The sequence below is a fragment of the Ischnura elegans genome, chromosome X (assembly GCF_921293095.1).
Source record: "Ischnura elegans chromosome X, ioIscEleg1.1, whole genome shotgun sequence".
Classification (NCBI taxonomy): Eukaryota; Metazoa; Arthropoda; class Insecta; order Odonata; family Coenagrionidae; genus Ischnura; species Ischnura elegans.
The window spans coordinates 4053458-4078648 of NC_060259.1; the positions used below are offsets into that span (position 1 = coordinate 4053458).

General features: G+C 41.2%; 1 protein-coding gene across 6 annotated transcripts in view; it reads left to right on the forward strand.

Moving 5' to 3' along the window:
* LOC124171680 (protein GDAP2 homolog) overlaps positions 1-25191 on the forward strand; it is a 424204-nt gene that overhangs the window by 207481 nt on the left and 191532 nt on the right. The window contains exon 1 of one of the 6 annotated variants that reach the window (XM_046550915.1): positions 14478-14589. The exons of 3 other annotated variants lie outside the window; for them this stretch is intronic. The gene's annotated coding sequence lies outside the window, so the exon portion shown is untranslated. Of the gene's footprint in view, positions 1-14477; positions 14590-14929; positions 14997-25191 lie in introns of those variants that run through there. 2 more of the 6 variants (XM_046550913.1, XM_046550919.1) reach the window with 2 other exon arrangements.

Here is a 25191-nt window from a genome sequence, read left to right on the forward strand (position 1 = left end):
GCGTGATTACGGGCGGAGGGAGGCGTCGGGAACAAAGGGCCCGTTGGGTGCGTCTCTCCACGGCCGTGTGCACAGCTGCTCGACCACCTCCACCGGTGGCAATCACCGGCGTCAATGGCGCGAGGTCAATTGGCGAGCCATCTTCTCGCTCGCGGAAAGAATTCCCGGAATGGCAAGAAGACGAGGAGATGCGAATAGCGTTCCATGAGGATGGGATCGGTGTAATCGAGTGGAGTGTGCATTTCGCACGGTGCCAATCCTTCCGTGATGAGTTTTACGATAAAAGGAGCAGCGTCTCCAATATGTTACGTTAGTTAGAATGGAAATCTTTACAGGAGCGTAGAAAGAATTACTGGCTAAATTTACTCATGTTAATAAATTTGGAGAAGATTGGAGGAATAAAAAAAAGTTTTTCGTTTTTTTGACGTTAAATGAACTTCCACGAAGTTGAGTCTGAGGCGATATAAATATTCGGAGAAGATGTTACCTCAGACGACGTGAAACAAATCCTTCGTTCACCGTCCTACTATGGTATATGTGATAACGAAAAGAGAATAAAAGAAATAGATAGCAAAACAGAGAGATTTAAAATGCCATTATTTCCTCGTACTACTAAAGATAGCAACGGTGAACAGTGGGCTGAAATCGAAAAAAAGGTGGCCAAAACTTCTTAAAAAATTTCTTCTGAGCTGTGAAGTTGAAACTTCGCATTAATATTCTCAAATAAATTGTGCATAATATGACTGATTAATTATTTCCTGTGTTTCCACGAAAATAATATACATGAGATCAAATTGCCAACTTTATGCTCTTGCAATGGTGTCATAAATTGCTTTATTGACAAAATTTTATTACATGCTAATAACACTTCTTTTTTGCTTTTGGGGAGTTTTCAAAGATATTAATTTATTACTAACCGTAGATACATAACGAAATGGCGAACCCTGTTTGCAGCCAATTTTTTACATAAACGTAGAGAAAAAGTAGATACTTCCACCGAGGTCCGCCAAATGACTTATACCAAGTCGTTCTATGAAGCCTCTAAATTGTGAATCTAAAGTAAAATCCAGCCACAACTAATAATCCCGAATTTCACATTCTGGTGCTGGCCGGCGGCGGCGTAGAGTACGGCGACTCGGCAAGCGTGATGATGCGATATGGCCACATTCATTTTTCTATCTGGGTAATGGATTTGAAAGCGATAGAAAATAGTTATCAGAAAGTAAAATTAATAAATATCGATATGAATGACTATAGTTGTGTAATCGTGGGGCACTTCAAGAGGTTCACTGAAAGACTTATTTCTTTAAGTGAATTCCATAAACTACTCTGAAGGATAGACTTACATCGTGCACTTTACGGAGGGAAGCGTACTTCTTTTGTTGACAAGCAAACTCTCTCTAAAATTGATTGTTTGAGGCGTAACTTTGTGAGGGCGATTCATTATTAAAATTAAAAAGAAGAACTTTGTGCTTTCACATGAATATTTATTAACACATTTACACGACCATGGTTTCAACGTTAGACGTACTACTTCACAATTTGCAAAACATTTGCTTGATAACAGTCATCAAAGTGATTTTGTTTTTGAAGTGCTTCATTTTGAACCTATAGGACCTAGATTAGACGCTTTGGAACAGATGGAAATTTTGCAGCACGTATGTTCCAATGACAACATTGTAAACGACTTTTTGTATGACTCTTACTCCCCTCTTTTAAGCCTCCCACTCCTAAATTCCTGGGCTAATGACATGACGAACCCTTTGGCCTCTCTCTCACCTGAACCATCCCCCCTCCACCTGCCATGCCCTCCCAAACGGAGCCTCCTCCCCCTAACTTCTTTCATACCATATGACCAAGTTTACTTTCCGCCTCCCTCTTCTCTGTTGGCCAATCCGTTCAACCCAGTTACCTCCCTCCCCCCCCCCCCCTCCTAGCCTGGTATAAAATGATGTGATGGACCTCTGTAGAGTTCACCTGATGATGACGTCTTACGTTGAAACCATGGTCGTGAATAAATATTAATGTGAAAGCACAAAGGTCTTCTTTTTAATTTTAATAAACTCTCTCTAGGCACGAGCCGTCTTCTTCTCTTCTGTCCCTTGTAAATTTATAACCCTTACATAACAGACGATCTTCCAACTATGCTCTATTCCTCCACAAAATTATTCATTCTTATATAGATTGTTCCTACCTCCTTTCCTTAGTAAATTTTAATGAACCCCGTCATAGTTCTAGAAATCCTCACTCGCTTGTTGTTAATTACCATAGAACAAATTATGCCTTCAACCACGACCACCTAGAAAAACCATTCATATTATATTCTTATCTAGCAACTTAGCAAGCAGTTTAGGGTGGTCGGACTGGAATGATGTCCTCTCTAGAGACTAAAATACCGCGGGCGAAAAGCGCGAACTGGGTTTCGTATGATCTAATTTTCCTCAATCCATGTTGATTTCTCATTAACAAGTTTTGACTGCAATGAATTTTGAATACAATATGACAATAAAACTACTTCATCCATAATTTGGCTTGGGAGGCATGCCTGAATTTTCCTTCAGCTGTTGTCTTATTTGGGCGCGGAAGGGCGCCACGCCTCCACCACGCTCCCCCAACCCCACTTATCTTCGTGTTGAAACTTTAAGTCGTATTCATTTTCACATGTTACATGTCCTGGCTCAATAATGGTCTTTGAATGTTTGAATATGAAGTAAAGTGACTTAAACAACCGATAAATAATGGTAAATTGTAATCTTTTGGAAGCTAAGTAGTCTGAAATAGCTAGACGACATGAATGCCTCATTCACCATTAAAAGAAAAAAAAGAACGCGCTTTGGCGGTCTGAGGACTCTCTGATGGGAAATTTGGCAAGAAAGCCACGAAGTCGTCACAACGCATAAAAAAGAAAACAATTTCATGAAGTCATTACATATTGGTATTGAACAAAGTGTAGCAGCAGTATAATAGTTTCGATGTAGGTGTGGGATATATGTCAGCTGCTATCCGACCGATGCTATCAATCACGGCCACGGCGCGGCGTTACTGTGTCCAAATGGTTCATGTCATTCGTCATTGTCCTCGTTGGGTTTCACAGCGAGACGTAAATGTTTCCATGCATTCAAACCTAAATAATGAAAATACATATCGGCTCCAATATTTCAGGAATACAACATTCATACAATTTCGCTTACTGCTTTTCCCCAGAGGCGCGACAGCTGGAAGATGAGCCTAAGCTCTGGACTATGTCGTAGTGATCTTATAGCTTTAATTAGACAACATTCATACATATGATTACAATTTCGCTTTATGCTTTCCCTCAGAGGCCCGACTGCTGAAAGATAATCTCACACTCTGGACTATTTCGGAGTCATCCGTTAGCTTCAATTGCTCTACAATTCATTTTGAGCCAAAAGAATGTTTACGACTCCGGCTTGGAGCTGCGAATAAAACGGATATATCCGAGCGAGGAAACACAACGCTCCCTACTCTGTCTACGACTCTGATGTCTCAAGAGAAACGCTGACGAAAGCGCCTCCGAGTCGTCATCCATAACCAACAAACAAGCTTTCCAGATTCCACCCACGGATGCTTTGCAGGCTCGACCTCCGCCGACACGAGCGTTTACCGCGCGCCCTCCGACACCCGCCCGCCAAGCCTCTCACTCTTGAACTTGGGCGTGAGCTGGCGGCGGAGAAAGGTGGGGGGGAGGGGGAGAAGCGCGGAGGCAGCCTTCACTCCCGCACGCGCAAAACAGGATGTCCATCGTTTTATTGGCCACTTCTCCTCGACCCCAATCAGCCTCCTTATCGGCTAAGCAATCATTTTCGGCCAAAAAACATACATATCCCGGGCCGTATGGGCGCCAAATGTTTTTTCTCGGGCACTTTCATATTTGATTGGTGTTTTAAATAAAACCATTATTCACCATTACGTTCATCGTAATTTTGAACGCAATTCAATGACCTATTTGGTCCATTCTTTTTTTTCCTACGCCTAAAATAGCTTCGGGAAATAAATTTCATTTACTTAGTTTTCGTGAAACTCAGCCCCATACTTACTTTTCCTCATAAAATAATTCCACGCCGGCCGGAGATCACACGACTCAACTCCAATGTAAGCCAAAATTAAGTTTTTTAGTCAATCGTGAATAAAAATAATTGTGAATGTTAATACCAGAAGACTTATAGATGAGTCTGGATAAGTAGGACGTTTTAGGAAGAAAATTGCGCATCATGCACATCATTGAGCGAAAACATTAATAAAGTTTCCCGAAGAATAGATACGTTCAATGGAATTCAAACTTTAGCCAGCGGGAAACAAAAAGCGGTTAGTAATCGCAGTGACTGGGGTGAGCGGCTTGCACGAGCAAATTGTCAAGAGGGGCGAGGTGCTCAAAGGAACCACGTCGAGGCGTCAGCCGCTGGCGAGTGAGGATTCTTGGCGGATATTCGGAGGGATCGCACGGAAATCCGCATGCGGCTTAAAAAATGGAGATCATTTCTGGAAATTAATATGCATTGCATGAATGGGAGCCCACGGTAAATTGCACACAGGCTGGGTGGCACTCTCCTGTCGCGGTGGCGCCTCTTTCCTTTTTCCTTCCTTTCCAAAGCCCACCTCGGGAGCGCGGGCATATCAGTTGTATTAGTGCAGTATTTCCCAAAATTTTTCGAGCCACCGCCCACTTTTATCCATAAACCTATATTCAATCAAATTCTTTTAATAATAATGAGAAACACATTCCATTAACCAAATGAGGAACATTTTAATAGTTAAATTAAAAACAATGGCTAATTAAATGTTTATTCAGAATCCAATGGATGTATAGTTTTTTTAATCATTTATGCAAATTATTTTATTCACAATAAAAGGGACTTAACTAAGAATATACTTTTGACATAAAAATAAACAATTTTAAGAAAGCTTTTTTAGAATTTTACATGTCATTTGTTTGCTTAAATTCAGCAATTATATAGCATGAAAATTTTCAATGTTTTGTTAAAATTATTTTAACATTTAAGTGACTTTTTATTATTGTTTTTCATAGTCTAGAAGTCATTTAAGAAAATTCTGTAGTTAAATTAACTACAAATTTCCGTAAAATAAAATTTTAATGAGAAGAATGAGCTAGATGACATGATATAAGTTTTACAACATCCGGTTTAATGTCACTTAGTAGAAGTCTTAAATCACCGTGTTTGCAAACCTGAAGTATGTTTCTCTGCTTGGAAATAAGCTGAGCGACTGCACTAAAACCACGTTCCACCAAATATGAAGTCGGAAATGCAAGGACTTTTTTTAACCACCATCCAAAATGGATGATAACGATTGGAAACCTCCTTCTATATCCAAAACTCTGGATATTTTATCTTAAACTTTGGCTTCAATAGGGTAGTTTCCTTCATCAAAGAAAACGAAAGGCATTGATTGCGATTCGTTACCCACTATTAGTGTATTCATAATATACAAATTATTTGGTTTTAGAAATACCGGTTTAGACGAATGGCAATGGTCAATTTTTAACTGCATTTGAAAAAGGCCAGATTGGCGCCCATGCGATGCCACTCCACGTGACGTCACAGGGACGTAGTTACTATACGAGTAGATAGGAGTTTTACATCGTCTGAGATTACCAATGCATGCATGAGGCACAGAGCTCAGGGAAACATGTCTTAATAATCACCTATTAAAACTGCCAATTGTCGGAAAGTTTCCTTCGTTTGATAAGGTATTAATAATACTTATTAAAGCTAAGCGCTACCTGCTAGCAGGTAGCAGATTAGCCTGCACCGCAGCAGCACACATATCCTCGCCTCAGGGTCACCTCCCACGGCGGCAGCGGGAACCAGAATGACTCCACACGGGCTTTTCCCAGCATTCATACTTAGCCGTTGCGTTTTCGCGCGCTTGAAAATGTTCACTTTTCATTTAATCGCGAAAAATAGATATCGTCATTTAAAAATCTAAAAGCGTGAAATACGTACTCCAGGAGTAATAATCTTTCGATTTAGGCAATAAAAAATAATAGGAAACCACCATATTCAATGTCATTTTGTAGTTCAATTAATTCTTCCTCTAATACCCCAACTTCCTTCACCGCCTAATTCTCCTTCATATTATTCCTTTAATTATTAGATAACATTATTAATCCTCGGAGGCTACTTTTAGCTAAACAACTCCAGTCGATTTAAAAAAATTTCAGTTAGTACCTTTCTTACCTAACGGATTTATCACCCAGTCTGGAATTTCCAACGAAAGAAGATCCTCAAATCTTTGCGTCATAGTATTATGTAAGGTAGCCAAATGGTCGCAAAAGACGCACAAGTCATCATCACATAAACCAGCTTGCTCTTCTAGCTCAAGCAGGGAAGGAAATTGATGAAGCTCGCGGCGACCCATGTTGCGCTTAAATAAAACCAACTTGGAAATAAACACGGTCACAACAGATTTTGCCGTTGTATGATTGGTGTCGTTTCCCTGCAATTGTAAATTCATTTCATTCAACTTTGCAAAAAGTTCAGCCAAAAATGAAACGTCACTCCTAATCTCTCTAAGGTTGTTGCTGAGAAAAGTATCTTTTTCCTAAGAAACTGCACGACAGTGTCAAAAAGTTTAAGTATAGAAGCGCCTTGTACAATTACCTTTTGACAGCCAACGAATTTCCTTGTGTACAAACAAACGTTTAAAATCTTCGTCGTTCTCATCACACAACTCTCGAAAGAGTCGATCATTAAGAGCATGGGCTTTAATTCTGTTAACTGCTGTAGTTCCAATGTTTAAGGAATTGTGAAGGCGATCACTCAGTTTTTTGGCCACTAGATGTTGTCCGTGAATGACACAATGAATTGCATAGACATTTAATACATATTTTCTCAAGTATGCAATACAGCTATGGTGACGACAAGTCGTTGACGGAGCTTCATTTGTCGCTTCATTAGTAAGAGGAAATTTTTTGTCCCTGAAATACTGCTCTGCGATACGAAATATTGACTCCCCTTTAGTATCAATTTCTAATTGCATTGCAAAAAACAACTCCTGAGATAGGTTTTCATCTTTAATAAAGCGTACATGAGCCAGAAGCAATAATTCATTACCTGGCAAAGTTGACTCGTCCAACTGTAATGCAAATTCTGTTGTTCTCAGTATGGTGCTCAATATATCTTCCACATTTTCAAACATTTCATCTATTCGCCATTGAACTGAAGTATTGTTAAGGAGATTAATTTTTATCGTATCACTTCGGTTTTTTAGGAGTTGGATTTGCTGTAAGTATTCCGTTATAATGGCTAATTAACATTGAAGGCTCTCGTATTTCATAATTATATTCGTTATTGGCAATATTTTATCCTAAGCTGATCAAGGCACTATTCCTTTTGTCGACGGGTTCGATGTCTTGAATTATTTCCAATGCATTCTTTTTATTCAAATAATTATTGTGAATGTTACCCATTGTTTGAAAAAGCTATGATCCAAGGAAATGCGCAGTATCAGTAAAATGGTGACCAGGTGACTTAGGTCAGTAAATCGGGAATTTATTGGATTGATATACAGCCAGCAAAGGGGAAATTTAATCTTATTTATACGAAGTATGAGACAAAAGGTCCTCGTTCAGAATAATTTATTAACCATTTCATGAAAACGTAAAAAATATACTAGCCATTTTTTTGTAATATACTTCGCCATCATAAAATAATACAATATATGATATCCACAACATCTACAAATTACCCTGCGAGCCACCTCTAGGGTGTTTGGCAGGGGGTGATCAATCACCAGCATGCAGCATGCATTTGGACTCCCACATGCACACCACACCGTCCAAGAAACGTCCCGTATAATAACAAACTATACTACTATATGCTGTTAGAAATAGAATATAGAGTAGAAATTCAGAAACATGCAGTAAGTTTTACATAGGTTAGTAGGCTACACTAAAAGTCATGCAATCTATTTACGCGCTCTATTGCTGCCGTTATGATCTCTTATTGATCGTGGAAAAAATGACATTCGGAATCTGTCTGTTCTGCAATCTATCTCTCTTATTTTATTTATATGATCTGATCTTCCGTAGTATGTTGGCGTCCGTAAGATATGGTTAACTTCGTCAGAAAAGACACTGCTCTTGAATTTATCTAAAAGGTTTAGTCTATTTTTCAATCTACGGTCCGACAGAGATTCCCATCCGAGTTTATGTTACAGGTCAGTTACACTAACAAGACTATCGTAACGATCTTTCACATACCTGGCAGCTCTTCTTTGCACGCGTTCTAACTCTGTTATTAAGCCTTTTTCATGAGGGTCCCAAACACTGGCAGCGTATTCCAAATGTGGTCTAACGAGGGAAAAGTAGCTAATTTCTCTCACTTTGTCGTCGCACTTTCCTAATATTCTTTTAACAAAACCCATTTTACGATTAGCTTGACCGGTTATTTCTCGAATATGTTTATTCCACGATAGATCATTATTGAGTCTAACCCCTAGATATTTCACAGGAATATTGAATTTCACAGGAATATATAATAGTGCTATAACGATATCATCTGAAGATTGAAAAATCACTTGCCAAAATAGCCTCGATAATATCCCTGGAACCGACTTCTTTGGAAAATGATTATTCTGGTAAACACTTGGTGTAAAACTACCGAATCTAGTTACCCCAACTCCATATGTTCCCTTCCATCAGCTTCGCCTGGTGTGGACTCAACAGATTTTTTTTATTATTGTGTTAAACAAGAACAAAGTTTTTTTCCCCTATTATAAAACCTAGCTTATTGCTTTGCGTGCCAAAATTTTAAAATTCAGAATTTCCGTGAATTTTAAATTATATAAAGGCTTGAGTAATCAAGTGACCATCGCTCGCACCTTGTGTAGACATTTGGGGGGAAAATATGAAATAATCTTCGAACTCCATGTGAATTGGGAGGTGTTCTGTAGAATCCGTTGGCATCTGAGATCGTACAACCCGCGGACATCAGTGAAATAATGTACAAAATGAACAATCTTTGGATTAGTTCCCTAATTTAGTTCAAAGAATGTGCTGAGAACGTTCACCTTGCACATGTTCAAAGTTAGTGGAGCGGGAAACGATCTTTGCATGCTCTAATCACGTTCTATGCACATTCATTCTGAATTAATTCAACTATGCACATACTTTGAAGTAATTCAAACTTAATTCTGCACACACTTTCCCCACTGGGTTGTACCAACGATAGACCAAATGAGACTAAACCCCTTCAAACGTTTACGTTGTGCAAGAAAGGCTTGGGAGTATTTTTCAACCGTTCTTACTTTAAAATGTAAGAAAACACATGGTTTAAATTACTTCCAGATGCGGGAAACAAAGTAAACTTTCGAAACGAAGCTTGAAAAATAAGACAAAAGGAGGGTTAGGGAACCTTCGCATTTGTCACATTGTCAGGACCCTCCGGCGCCCCCCTGCCGCCCCCTTGGCACTTTTCGCCCCCATAGACTACAGCATCGCCCCCAGGGGGCGGTAGCGCCCACTTTGGGAACGACTGTATTTGTGGGTCCAGGCCCCAGTGGTTGTAACCCTGAAAGAACCCCCCCCCCTTAGGGTTCTCATTGGTGTTCGCTGCACTGCATTGAGTGGGGCACAGGGAAGTGTCGCCCTCCTCTCGTTTATTTCCTCCGATAGAAGGGACTTCACGGGCGGCCGTGGCCACGTCGCGTCGCCCGCAAAAGCGAGAAGCAAAACGAATAGCAGGCCGAAAGCACCCGACAATCCAACGCTGATTGTGAGCCAAGCCGTCTCTCATTTCGAGGAAAAAATGCATCTCCATCAAGGACACTACACTGACATGCCACTTCTCTTTCTTGCTACAGCAATAGCTCAACGCACATCGTGCTTGTAATCATAATTATGATGAAAAGTAAAGCTATGAAAAGGCTAAAGAGAAGAGAATATCGGAGAATAGATAGTAGTGACACTGCAATACATTTCAGACTGAAATTCGAAAAAATGACGGTAAGACTTCAAACCTCAATGTTTACTGCAATAATATTTTCCAATTTGCGTTTGGGGGACGTAACGAAACACCTAGACGCACAAAGCTTGTCAAAGAAAACTAAACATGGATTCAGGAAAAGTAGATCATGCGGAACCCAGTTAGCGCTTTCCGCCCACGATATTTTAGTCTCCGGAGAGGACAACATTCCACTAGACGCGATTTAATAAAAGCATTTGATGAAGTGCGCCACGGGAAGTTATTAATAAAGCTGATCTCTTACGGCCTAGATGAAGATGTCATTTCCGGGATGAGAGAAATTATGACCGTCCGCGTGCAAAGAATAGTATTTAACGGTGCTTTCTCCAACGAGGTTAGATTCACTTCTGGCGTCCCTCAGGATAGTGTCATAGGCCCACTCCTAATCCTTTTTTGTTCATCGATATTGGTGAAATAGTACATAGTAAACTACGATTATTTGTAGATAATGCCGTAGTTTGCAGGGTAATCCGTTGCAATACAGAAAGGGATGAATTAACGACCGATCTTGCTGTTATCCAAGAATGGTGCGATGCGTGGAATTTAGTTTTAAATATAAAATAATGCGCAGTAATGACTTTCTTTAAAAAATTACTCCCCAAAACAGAGCTGTATCATTCAGGGTACCCAATGGGAGACTGTAGCATTCGTAAATATCTACCGGTTAGACTCAATACTGATGTATCGTGAAATAAACATATTCAGGCAGTAACTGGTTAAGCTAATCGTAATTTTGGTTGTTTGAAAAGGATTATGGGAAAGGGTGACGACAAAGTAAGAGAAATGAGCTACTTCTCTCTCGTTAGACCCCATTTGGAATACGCTGCCAGTGTTTGGGATCGTCATGAAATAGGCTTAAAAACAGCGATAGAACGCGTGCAGAGATGAGCTGCCGTGTATGCCAAAAGTTGTTTCGGTAGTCTTGTTAGTGTTACTGTTCTCTTAAATGAAGTCAGATGCAATCATTGTCAGACCGTAGGCTGCAAAATAGACTTAACCTATTACGCAAATACAAGAGCAATGCATTTTCCGACGAAATTAGCAATATCATACGAACGCCAACATATTACGATAGATAAGATCATATAAATAAAGTGAGAGAGAGAGACTGCAGAAAAGAAAGATTCTGAATGTCGTTTTTTCCACGATCAATAAGAGATACAGCATGTTTAGTGTATTCTAGCTTTTTTGGTATATTGCCGTCATAGTAGTTGGTACGTTTTGCCTTTGCATGGATGTGGCATTATAATTTGTTCGTATTTGTGACACTTTTATGTTCGTGTGTTGTGCATTAATGAGTATATTAATGGAGTGATTTTAGGACTTTTAATAATTCTTTTTATGTCAGTCTAATTATTGGAAAATACGGCTACAAGCTGACCGCATTTGGAAAAAATGGCATTTCTGCGTAAGTTCCATAATTTGAAAGCTATATTTCACTTTTAATATTACCTGATAGTGAAATATAGGTACAGAAATTGTTAATTTCATGCCTGGTGACACCATTTCAGTGGAATATAATGCTATGAAATGCGCTAGGGAGATAGGAAGAATGACGCAACTTTCACTCAATTCACTCCTAGTCAGTATCGCAGGTCGACAGCATATATAATACTGTTTATATTTAATACTGTTTCGAAAACTACGGATCACGATTATTTACTAAACATTTTTACCTATGAGAGGGATACGAGGGACAAGGCAAAAGCACGGTCAATAAGATTGACAGTGCTCTCATTACGCTATCTAAATTTCTGTCCACTTACCTCCTAATTCCTGAGAAATGGAGCAAATTTAGTTTTTCTAATAAACCTCTTTCTTCCCTCGGCTATAGGTACTATTGTCTCGTACTCGTGCATTCCTCTCCGACCGTTTCTCTGCCCTGCCACGATTATCTTCATGCTGGAGGCAGAAGTTGACGACGAATGCGAATTAGGCTCATGGTTGACATCCGCTCAAAACAAAAAATTCATTTGGATAATTGTGGAAACTTTTTAATCAGCGGGACGTGACTTTGATACCCTCGCCGACGCCGATCAAATTTTCGGCGGCGTGCTATGGGAGGCTCGGCTACACACTCCTGGGCTCAATGGCAATGCTGCTCATCCGGGTGGTCCGGAAAATGATTCAAGTGATTTGGAGACTGATCTACTGTTTGAAAATGGTCGCCCCGCCCAGAGAATACTTTGAACCAAATTTTGTCATTGCATAGAAAGTACTCTTGTAATGCGGATGACGTGACTGGCACGACTCCTTGGGAGCACGTGAAAATCTTTTGCTTTCAGTTGGCCGTCCAGATTGGCACTCGCGTGGAAGAGCCATGCCACTGCTCTTCCAAGGACAGCTCTCTGAGCTAGTATGGATTTACTTCGCTTGACATTATAAATAGGTCGCGAGCCTCGTTACGATAAAAAATTTCAAATCAGTATCATGAAATGCTCCGTCGTGTGTGCGTGTCAGTCAATGACAATTTGCCGGAACTTCGAAATGTACTGGCAGTGTTTGGAGGTGCTTCAATGGCAAATGGCCTTCCGCTCAAAAGTTTTATTTTTTATTTCGCATTATCCAAGTACGCTTGCGTGATTGTCATAAAATTTACAAATATTGTTCAAAATTTTGAATGCACTTTTCGGTAGGCAGTCGAAGAGGAAGCTGTTTTCTCGCTAGTGGTGAAGAGTTAATGCTTTCGTGTTGTTTGGTATTAACGACTAGTTTGAGATTGCATTTTTCAGACCCGCACCTAATCTTGAGCCGATCTAGAACCGCACCGTGATCTGAAAGCCATTACACGCTGCGGAATAAATAGGTAATTGACATGCCGACCGCGGTCGAGAACGTATTCTGTTAGTCTCGTAACGCTAAGTTCGGCGACTCGAATTCAAACTGGGCGTTGATGTCATGTTTATATGATAATTTAGTTCTTAATTTGCCCATTCATGCCTGTCTAGAAAAGGGAAAACCCGGAAGGTTTTTATTGCAAAGATAGTTGAATCCCTGACTGACTTTATCCTAATCAATTGTATTTTTCCCGGAAATCATGTAGCGGGAGTAAAGGCGACATTCTTAAGCGACCTCATTCCACCAAACCCATTTTCTTGTTTAAATTCGTTAATTTTGCTTGGATGAACTTCTACCTGTGCAGTGGGAAGCGTTTTTCCTCGTAACTTCAAAGTTTACCACTGATAGAGATGTTACCTCTTTTTCAGTGTAGAAACAGAGAGCTGAGTTCAGCGTTCCTTCAAGTCAGCTCTTCGCGCAATGAATTGTTAACGAGCTGGAAAGTAGGAGTGCTTCCTGATTTTACTCGAATTTGTTTAAAGTATTTCGATAATGGCCATCCATCGTAATAGCGTAATAGCACTAAGTGCATGCGGGGCACGCGCTATGCTAGTGCACTTGCCTTCTGCCCGAGGGCCTCGCTTTCCGCTATGAAGCCTTAGAACATCCCCAAATCTGGAAGTGGCGCACGGAAATGACTTAAGCTGAATGTCTGGAAATTCACTCGCCGGTGGCCAAGTCTGGAGTAAGCTCTCCTCTAGCCTCGGCCAACTACCTACGGATTGATACCCTCAGTGAGAATGACTCGTCCTCGTGTGAGTTTGGAGAGTGATACGAATTTTATTAGTTCGACTCTAGCATAAGTATTTGACCATCTTGTCCAGAGACTGTCTTTTTTCTCCTTGTATTCTCTGCGTTTAACACTTTAAAAGGTTGGTTGTGGATGTGAGCGACGGCTCTGAAACCAAGTCAATGAACTGTTCATGAACGGCAATGGGAACACTTTACGAAGTAAAAGTATTGAAGAAGTCTTTCCGTACTTTCGTTCAAATTCCACTCATATTTATTTCTATATCTCGCTGGAGATTCAAGCGTTGGGGAAACACGTTGATAACAGTGAGTTTTTGATACATTGGGAACGATACATAATTTTTCAGGCAAACCCTTTACTGTATTAAGCTTTTTAAGAATATTTTGCAGTCAAACAATGAGAATGTCATGCTGTTTTCCTTTCTCAATATGAGCGCATAGGAGCTTTCGTTCGCCCGAGAGCAGGGATTTCTGGTTTTACTACGAAAAGCAATTTCCAAACTCTTCTTGATTTATTATAATTATTACATCACTTTAAATTCGAAAAGTAATAGTATAGTATCATTAATACGGTGTTAGATAGTCGATAGTTTTTTTTGTATGAAATCAGTGTATGTTTCCTCGAAACCTTAAAAAAAGTGATGGTGGCTCCGATTGGCCTGCGAAAATCAGTTATTTTAATTAAAAAGTTCAGTAAAAAATAAATAAATTAGTGATTCAATCCTCGCGTCACCCCGAGACATTTTTTTCTGACGCTGACGATCGGATGGAGGGGGGTGGAGGGGGCCACGTTGTGTAGGACGGCATTTGAAGAGGAGCAAGCGAGCAAATGAGCGAGTGTGATGCGCGCGCGTGTGTGCGCGGTGCCGCCTTCCACTTGCCCCCGCACCCGTCGCAGTCAGTCGTCCGTGAGCGGGGGAGGCGCACACTTCCTGCCGCAGCAACAGCAGCAGCCCTTGGACGCAGCCGCCCGCGTGGCCTTCGCAACTGTGAGTCAGTGAGTGTGCTTGCCCACCCGTTGTCACCTGGGCACCCATCCCCACGCTTCGATTCCGCTGCTGCTTTGTTGGTTCAAGCGGAGCTTATCTTTTCCGTTGGCCCAACCTCGCAGCAACCGGGAAATACGAAACAGGATACGTATTTCCTAATTTGTCGTTCCGAAAGGCGTGCATGATAAAATGGGGAGCCCACCGCCTCGTTTCGCTCGGGTAGGCGGCTGTCTTCCAATAGTGCGGCCGTGTGGCCGATGGTGCGCGACCGACTTGCTTGCGTGGTGCAGGAAGGGAGGGCCCGGGATGCAGTACACCCATTCTTTTGCTCGCCTCATTCGAATTTGAGTCTCTTGTGATGCTGTCAGCGTTGGATGATGTTTGCCATTTCTACGTGCTGCTTTCTTGTTGTTAGGTGAGGCGGGATCAGCTGAAGGTATTGTGGTGGCGTGTGGTGCGTTGCCAGTGTCGAGGCAAGGGAGGGAGTCGCTCCATTTGCCCATGCGTTCGTTCCTTGCTCGCCCTCGTCCCATTGAGATTCGTGGCGTGCGGTCGCGCTCGGGATTCTCGCCGCGTCTTCCTTGGCTGACGCGCACGTAGAAAAGCGCAAACGGGAGAGGAGACCGAGTGTTATCACTGGAATCCTTCGTGTTGTTTGCCGCAGGATTAACTTCGCCGATTAGGACAGTGCTAATCGAGGACCATGGCTAATTAGAGCGAGTTTTTTTTAAATTGTCGTGCTGATTGCGTTTGCATCAGGATAGATGAAGGTGTTTCTTGGGCTGAGTTATTGAAGGATTAGCGGAAAGAGAGAGATTGTTATTGTCCAATGCCACCACCACCCTATTAATTTTCCTCTTATTCGTTTGTCAACAGTCAAAGGTGGTGGATTACTGACGGGTATTTCTTTGTTTGATCTTACATTTCAAGTTTAATCGTGCATTTTCCTTTTCGTCCTCTGGTATTTTGACCGTAATATTTTACTTTCCTCGTCTTCATTCGTAGAATGAGAAAATTTTTGCGTTAAGATCAACGAATTCTTAATTTGGTCTTGGTTCTTCACGCGTCTTTCTGTCCTCCCTATTACCTCACACTGCGTGCCCTAGTCCTTACGTGTAAATACGGAAGGTTGAAATTATCTGGTGTCCAATTAAGAGGATCAATGATTGCATGGACACCCGTTGCACCCAGCGCATTAGCGCATGTCAATTGACATTAGGAAGCGGAACGGAGAACAAAAAGGGTTTCCAAAGAATTGTGCCTTCTGATGCTCGAGAAAAACTTATTAGTGTGTTATGATGGACCTGTCGTTAACCTTTTTCTTGTCCTGATATATTATTTATATTCCCAGTGTCTACTAATTCCCGTTTCGATATATTTATTGCATTTTCTGTAAATCCCTGTTTATCTGTCCATTAGGCCATTTTGGAAGTGATATCTATTTTATTATTTAAATTAATTTGAGATAGTAGTTTCATTTATTTATTGTGATATTAATCGCGTGCGATATCGGTCATCTCTGGGCTGGATAATCTTTGCTGTCGGAAATGATTTGTTTCGGTGATTGAAGTTGCCCCCCCCCCCCCTGAGTGACCCTCTCTCGTTTTCTGGTGTGCCTCATCGCATTCACTCTCTCCTCTTCCCCTCGGTTCGCGAGTATCAGTTCAAATCAGCTAACTCGATCTTCTCCTACGCCCATTTTCGTCCTTTTCCCTGTGCTTTTCAAACACTCAATATTCATCCAATTAGTTGGTGGCAAGGTGGAGTAGAGAGTTTATTTGAAAATTTCAGCGTCGTTTCCCCATGCTTGCTTCTTCAATGAATTGTGCCATTCTTTGACGCGGATTCCGCGGTCCTCCTCAGGATTGCCTCGGGTGTGGTGGCTAGAGTGTTGGGTTCCCACCCCGCGTGCCCGGGTTCGACTCCCGGCGGTGGTAACGATTTTCAGAGATGGCCATTGTCCATGCGTCAGTGACTTGTGGGCATTCCAAGTACAGCACTCCGTCCGTTGGATGGGACGTTAGGCCGTGGTGCACTAGGCGCCTGTCGTTAAGAGCCAATGGCGACGTTGGCTTTCTCTCCACCCTGCCTCCCTTTCATCGCTCAGCCGTTGGTCGCCTCCTCCAAATATCATTCCATAGGCGTTCAACTTCATGCCAAGCCTTCGAGCTGAAACTGTGTTGGAGGTAACTACACAGTGTCACGCATGTCGTGGCAAACGCCATTGGTCGAGAGAAAAAAACTGCATTTTCCATTCGTCGTAAAATCTTGGATAATGCATACTTTTAATAACAGCTATGATGATGGCTTAAAACGAGGTGATGACCTCTCACACGAGGTGTAAATGTGAAAACGTGGCTTTCTCCGAAATAAAGAGGCAAATTAAGTCTATTGAACGGAATGTTTGTGATGCAGTGGGGGAGCTTGTAATTTGGTTGGGGGGACCAAAACTAGAGGGGGGAATGTATGAAAATCGGGCAACTAAATAGAGGGTTTTAAACTAATTTAATTAGTAAACTTTTCCTAATCGAAAAACTTCATTTGTCAGATATCTCTTTTAGAAAAATTCGTTATTTTTCAATGTTTTGTTTTCATTTATGAAGGAAAGTAACTGTGCTTTCATATTTCGGGGGGGGGGGGTCCAGACCCCCCGGACCTCCCCCATCGCTACGCCACTGTTGTGATAAATCATGCGGGAGGATGGAGTGGTAATCTTTGGCGATGCTGAGAAGGGGTGTGCGGTGCATGTATTTACAACATGAAATGTCATTTTTGAAAACAAAACCTAATCATGAATCCGCAGGCACACACGAAGATTTCACCTATATTCGCCCCTGGCACCCGCGCGCAGTGGTCCAAAAAAAGTTTCCTTATCTTTCACAGTTATTGTTAAGAAATAATTCTCAATGCTCTCATAATCATCATCTGGTAAACCCTCGCCTTCATTGCTTCCTCGGACAAGTGGCAAAAGGAAGGGCAGCTTCTTCGGAAATGGCTGACCATGTATCATTTTTCCTTCTCTTTATTCTTTCAATTCACTCCTCATGTAGTTTTTTTATCTACCATTTACAGCCAACTCTGTTCAACCTTCAAAAATAGCGTTCTTATTTACATATTGAAGTAAGGAATCTAGACAAAACTTTAAGTTCATAACAAATCCAGCAGCGTATACGTACCGCATGTACTGGAATGACATTTGAACGCTTTTCCACAAAGCGTATTAAGATGATTTTAGCATCAACGTCCACGCCTAACTTTAACTTGTTGCTTAAGTAGTCCATGGATCCTTTTCCACGCGACATAGATGCTTTGCATGGGGTTGACGAGGCCGCTATGGAGGTGACAGACGATCAATGTGCTGCGTGAGGACGAAAACTAATCGGTCTAACTATACGACACGAAACGAAAGGGTCGAGTAGAATTTTGAGGGAATTTTTTCTTCGGAATGAAGTCAGGTTTTTGTGGATCACTATATACTCAGCTGCTTACCTTCGTTCCGTTATTATTACCTGGCCACTCAGCGTCATATTTGAACGAATCCATTGTAAAAATCTTCGCGTTGCAATTTGAAGTGATTACCTAATTTCATGTTTTCGTAAATGATGTTTTTGAAGCACACATTTGCCGTGCGACAGCCTTCGGTGTTGAAACTCAAAATTAGACCGCGTACTATCCACGTCATTCGCCAATTTTCCAGCCGATGGAGGTGGCTTCATTTTAGTTCAGATTAGGATTTCGACTTCAGTTCCTTCTCTTCTTTCCAAGAAATTAAGACGTACTGCAATGAGGTGCCGTCAATTTATTTTATGTTCTGAGTTTTTAGTCGTTACGTACATAGCTTCCATCAGTGTTAATAGTCAAAGCAACATTTAAATGCGTTTCGTAATCAACAATTTTTATTGGAAAACGTTGTCATTGGAGCCTGTTTAATAAAGGGGTCTGTAACAATTAAAAAAATAAATGCTGAAGGGAAATATCCTTTTGTTCAACTGTCGATGAAGTGAAGTGAAGATGAGCTTCCATTGTAATATTCGTGAAAATGATTTTCACTACGTCTCTGGATGGGGCATCTAATAGGAGTTGACCAAATCCTCGGGCACTGGAAGGTTTGTGATTATTTCATGCTGACACATTAACGGTGGTGAAATCCTCTTCAATTGCCTCGTGGCAATGCTCTTCTGGACTGGGAACGGAATTCATCCTCTGCGTCCGTCTGCGTCGAGGATGTCTCACGCTATCCGAGGATTCTATTTTCGTCGATTGAAATGTCAACGATCCCTCTCAATGATCGCTGCGACGAATCGCGATCGACGATCGAAAGAGCCGGTCGACGACTTTCTGCTCCAGTTGAATTTTCCTCCTTACTATTTATTTGAACCTTCACCTGACTTACTCATTTGTATCACAAAAATTGAAGCCCACGGGCGTTTCTCATGTGGGCGATTGCATATTTTTGCAAAGAGAGTCGGAGTTTTTAGGTGTTCATTCTGTGTGGTGAGAGATAGCTGCGGATGGAATTGCCAGCGTTAGTAAGGTCTCGGCATGAGCTCATGCTCATCTTAAAATACGTGCGCACTCGCTCCATGTATACGTCGTATCCTATTGGCAATGTTCGGCCTTTTGAGTGGCATTGGTTTGAACTTGAGTGAAATTTTCGGGATCCAGGCCGTTTTGCAGGCAGTTTTTGGGGCAGTTTAGTGTATTTTCCGATTTACGCGCTGTGTTGCTGTGACAATTGCATCATGGAAGGGACGCTATATTTGAGGTAAAGTGCGCCGATTCACGGATACGAGATTCCAGTATGAGTCCTGCATCACATTTTTCTCAAGCTCGCTGAAATGCCAAGTGATGCGACGCGTCAGAGTGTACTCCGAAGTTCCTTGTGTAAAACACTCACTACTCACAACAAATAATGCATCCTCCTACCATTGGGAAGAAACTGAATAAGTCGCCGATAAAACGTAGAATTATACAGCCTGGGGACGGTGAAAGCATTGTTTGCATCGAGATGTTTCGGGATTGAAAGCTAACGAGAGGAAGTTGAGGTGGGAATTGTGGTTGAGAGAATCCATTTCTCATGGTTTGCAACGTAAACTTGAGACTGATGAATGAAAATTGTGGGAGAGGAAGCTAGTCGAGGGCGAGGCAGTCGAACCTCTTCTCCCTTTCTCCTCCCATGCAAGTTGGAAGTACAGTTGATTTCAGAAAGTTAATCCTGATAATTAGTTTTTTACCTGTGCGTATCGGAAAAAGTAGTATTTTCTGCTCGGGTGAGGTCACTTCGTATTCCCCTGGCGCACATACCTAAACCACTGAAGACATTGTACGAGTCAAACGTGAATCCTGCTAAGTTACCAAATTTTTATGAGGTACTTATCTTCTTTCTCACTGATGGAGAAATGAAAAGATGGCGAATGCATGTTGCAGTGCAATGCCGTCGTCATGAGTGTTTGGGAGAGAATGCGCGGGCGAGTGGGCGGTCTTTCCTTGCTGGAAACGGTTGAAGTCAGTCCGTGGTGCTTCATTTCCCGTGAAGTAATGAAGTGGTGCCAAGAGCTCGAATGGTTATTACATGTTTTGAGGCAGTTAACTCAGATGAAAAAGAAATTTTACAAGTTTTGTATCAATTGGAGGGAATGATTTCACGGAAGACGCCCGCTGACCTTCCTTTGGCCATCGAATGACATTCCTTATGTAATCGCAACTTGGGGCGGAGTGTACCCGTTAGTTCACCACCGAATCAGCAACTCACGACGTTACATTTTGTTTGTGAAAAACTCTGCGGCCCGCGCCAAAATAGCTCTCGTGTTTGTAGGGAGGCTCTTGGCCTTTTAGAAAGCTGGAAAAATGGCTCGAGGTCGCTACGAATTTAGCGTGATCTAAATTTGGAATGGGCGGACGGATGAAAGAGGATTCTAATTGGCTAAAATATTGCTCGCTGCACGGTGATGAATATCTATTAGGTTTACGTGATGTTTGCCGCTAATCTTTTTATCTATATTGTCACGAATATTATGGCAGTACGGAGGTGGTGTAATTGATTGGAGTGGGCTCCGTAGTGTCTTATCATATAATCAAATTCATTGAAAAAATTGTTTGAATGGTGGCCGTTTTATTGAGGACGATTGGAAGCATTTTTAGGTTCATTATGCAAGCAACCCTTTAAGTCTTTATGCTATTTAAAGTTTTACCTTCAATCTACCAAAATCTTCGCGACTTAAGTATCGCCTATGAATACGATACTTGTGGATGATCTCGACTCACTCTTGAGATAATATGAGTGAAGCTCCTCTTTTGGCGTGAAATTGAATGCGAGCATGGGTTTTCGCTCTCAGTAATTCATCTGATAGATATCAATGGCTCCTTTCCAGGTTTCGATCTACCGACCTGTGGGATATCAAGGCAATGTGCAATGTATTTTCGTTCAATAATAGGCTTTAATAATGGGAGGGAGGCAATAATGGATACATTGTAGCATTGATTAAAGATGGAGTCGTGTGACAGACAATGTATGGGAACTGGTAGAGAGGAGTGGGGGGACGATGGACAACAGGAGGCGCGATGATTGTTAATTCTGAGATTGAGGGGGGTAGTACATTGACCGATATAGAAAGCGGGGCAGAAATTACAATGAAGAAGGTAAATGATGTTGGTGGAAGTACGAGTAGTGGAGGGGAAAATCGGTAGGCATTTAAGCTTGGGGAGAAAAGAGGCAGGGGGTGGAGAGAATATCTTGCAGGTTTTACACCTGGGACGATTGCAAGGTGAGGGCGTGGAGATAGTGACTGACTGCGACTTTTGGAGAGGGCGGGTGTCTTTAAAAATGGTATTTAAATTCGGTGGTCTCTTAAATGTGATCCGAGGAGTGGAAGGGAAAATCTGAGATGTGGACTTGTGTTTGGAAAGGATGGGGTACAAGTCCTTCAATATGTTTTGTAGCACATGAGCACCAGGAAAGTAGGCAGTGAGCAGAGAAGGAGAGCAATGTTTATCTGCGCGGGGTTTATTGGAAATAGCAGTTTTTTTTTCTTATTTTATTCTTCAAAAGTTTTACGGGGTAGCCGCGGTGAAGAAGAGAGGTGTGAAGTTTGGAGAGGAACTTTTGAAGGTCTTCGGGATTATTACAAATTCTGTGTCCCCGGGCAGAGAGGGAATAAGGGATGGAACGTTTGGTGTGTGGTGGATGGCAAGTGCTGTAGTGGAGGTATTGCTGCTTGTTAGTAGCTTTGATGTGAACCGATGTTTTGAATTTGTTATTATCTAAAAGGTGTATGTCCACATCTAAGAAGTTGATATCGGTTTTGGAGATGGAAGAGGTAAGAGAAACTGAGGCAGAAGCGTTAAGTGATGAAACAAAGGTATTAAGAGAGTGGAAGTCATGAGGCCAGGGAATGAAAATGTCGTCAATGTATCTGAGCCAAAGAAGAGGTTTTAGTGGGTAATTGGTGAGGAAATTTTCTTCAAACAGGCCAAGGAAAAGATTTGCATAAGAAGGGCTAAACCTACTTCCCATGGCGCAGCCGGATATTTGCAGATATGTAGTAGTTATTGTTAAAAGAGAAGGCATTGTGGGTGAGAATGAAATGGGAAAGATCAAGAAGAAAGTCAGTGCTAGGGTTTGAGGAGTGGGTTAATGAAAGATAGTGGCGGAGAGCAGCGAGTCCCTCAGAATGAGGGATTGAAGTGTAAAGTGAGGTTACATCAATAGTAGCCATGATAATGGGCTGATTGGGGGGGAGGGTAATAGAATTGAGTTTAGAAAGGAAGTCATGAGAATCTTTGATGTATGATGGAAGGGACTGAACGAAGGGTTGGAGATAGAAATCAACGAAGGCCGAGATGCGCTCCGTAGGAGAGTTTCGAGAGGAAACTATGGGGTGGCCTGGGTTATTGGCTTTATGAATTTTTGGAAGGATGTAGAAAGATGGCGAAGTGGTGTGAGCTGGTAAGAGAAGGGAAATGTCTGACTGGCTTAGGCCCTCGAAGGGAGCTTTTGTTTTTAGTAGGGCATTCAATTCTGTGTGAAAATCAGAGGTAGGATCTGATGAGAGAGGGGAGTAGGAGGAAGAGTCACCTAATAGTCTGTTGCACTCCGATATATAGTCGCTGGTATCGAGTACAACGACCGTGGAACCTTTGTCAGCCGAGGTAATCACTATGTTAGGGTTTTTTTGGAGTTTCCTGATGGCGGCGGACTCCGAGGGGGAGAGGTTTGGTGGCGGGTGAAGAGAGCGTAGGAAAGATTCACTCGAAGCCCTACATCTACATCTACATCTACAAATTACCCTGCGAGCCACCTCTAGGGTGTTTGGCAGGGGGTGATCAATCACCAGCATGCAGCATGCATTTGGACTCCAACATGCACACCACACCGTCCAAGAAACGTCCCGTATAATAACAAACTAAAAGAGAAGAGAGTTGATAAAAATTTCAAGCGGGTGGTGGGGAGGAAGAGGTTTGGGCTGGTGAGAGGAAGGGGAGCGGAATTTGAGGAGAGCATTGTGAATACCCTCCAGCGCCTGTTGTCTTATGTGGGAATTCCAGAAAACCTTCCAACGAAGGTTTCGGCAAAAATGCAGAATGTCCGTTAGGAGAGTAGTGGGGTTAATCCTAGGCGTTGGGGAAAAAGAGAGTCCGCGGTTGAGGACAGAAACCTCGGATAACAAGCCAAGGTATACGAGAGATTATGCACGGAAATATATTTAAGTACTGCGATCGACGACCCAGAAGTTCAGACCAAGAAGGAAATACCGTTTAGTTTACTACTTAACCCATTGGTTTTTTTTATATAAAAGAGCACCCTATAAAATGTATTGACTTAAATTTTATAGGGTGCTCTAAAAAAATTAACATGTTGAAAAGTAATGCGTTATTTTCTAGCACCTTTCGCCGCGATATTTCAGGAGAGAAAAAAATTATGAAGTTCAACAACATTTATTTAAAATAAAAATCGGGTAATTACATTTTCCGGTAAACATTTCATATTGAAGAGGTCAAACAACATATCAAACAACCTCATAATGTTACAAGACATGGCCATCAAAGCATAAATATTACTCCAGAAAGTGGAATAAATAAAAGCTGCCACAGGTTATTAATTTCAATTTCAGCCAGAAACAACCTCCATAGATCTTGCCATTTGAAGCTCACCGATGAACTGTCACCAGCAACAGCTATCAGTTTCACAGGCACCACATTATCTGATGAAAAAAAACATGATCAGTACAAGTGTAAGGACTAAATAGAAAACTTTATGTGATATTACAAAAACTAGTCTTAACATTCTATAAATTGGACAACAACGTCTAAAAATATGAATCCATAAGGAAGATAAATATATAGGTATTCAATCTTATATTTCTGAACACCAAGATCAGTATAATGAAATAGGTAATAATGACTTCCAAATTGGAGAAATGTCTGAACAAATAACATTATACTAACATTTAACACAATACTTATTAAAAGAAAATCAAATTTTGTAAACGAGAGGAAATTATTGAATTAATCTCGATAATGGTAGCCACAAAAGGTTCTTCATAATTCATTATATGACCAAATTTTCAAGGTTCACTCAAATGGAAGTTTTAGCTGCAGAGAAAATTATTATATTGTTCTAAATACCACATATATACATAATTTCACTCGGCACTCATGGATTTTCCAATAAACCTACTGTATTGGAAGGCGGCTAGACGTCAATTTACTAAGTCTTTTCAATATGAGAACTTATATCGTCATTTCCTCAGTAGCTCTTTCATGTTCCACTAATTCAAACAATATTCGTTCATTTCATCTCCAAGAAATACTTCATCTTTAATTATTTCCACAGATTTTCATGCTTCATTGATCACAATAAGGAGTTTACCTGCAAGAGAAAGATGGATTAGTTCAAAAATACCACGTATAGATATGATATCACTCTGTACCCTTGGATTTTCAATATACCTAGAGTATTGTAAGGAGGATAATTATCAATTAAGGTGCCCTTATCGATACGAGAACAAATATTGACATTTCATCAGATGTTCTTTCATGTTCCACTGGTTCATAAAATATTTGTTGATCTCATTTCCAAGATTTACATCTACTTATGCTCTCAGGTTTTCATAGTTCACTGATCACAACAAGAAGTTTTACCTGCAAAGGAAAGGTGAATTAGTTCAAAATACCACTTATATATTCCGTATCACTTAGTAGCAATTGATTTTCCAATATACCTTCAGTATTAGAAGGCGGCCAGATGTCAAATTAGCATGTCTTTCGGAAATAAAGATATATATTATCATTTCATCAGCAGTCTTTTCATGTTCCTCTGATTCATACGATATTTCCTGATTTCATTTCTTATTGTTAGAAGTACAACTCATCTACTTATTTTCACAGATTTTCATGGTTCACTGATCACAATAAGAAGTTTTAAGAGGAGGAGAGGGCCTGAAACACTGTGGGAGTAGCACCAGGGGACAACTTTAGGCGATCTAACTCGTAACTTTTCACTTCAACGTTCTAATTCATGTAAGTTACACGGTGTAGGATATCCCGCTCAGAAAAATACTTGACGCAAACTATTGCGCTTGAAGAAAGATTCCAAACCTTCCGAGGGATAT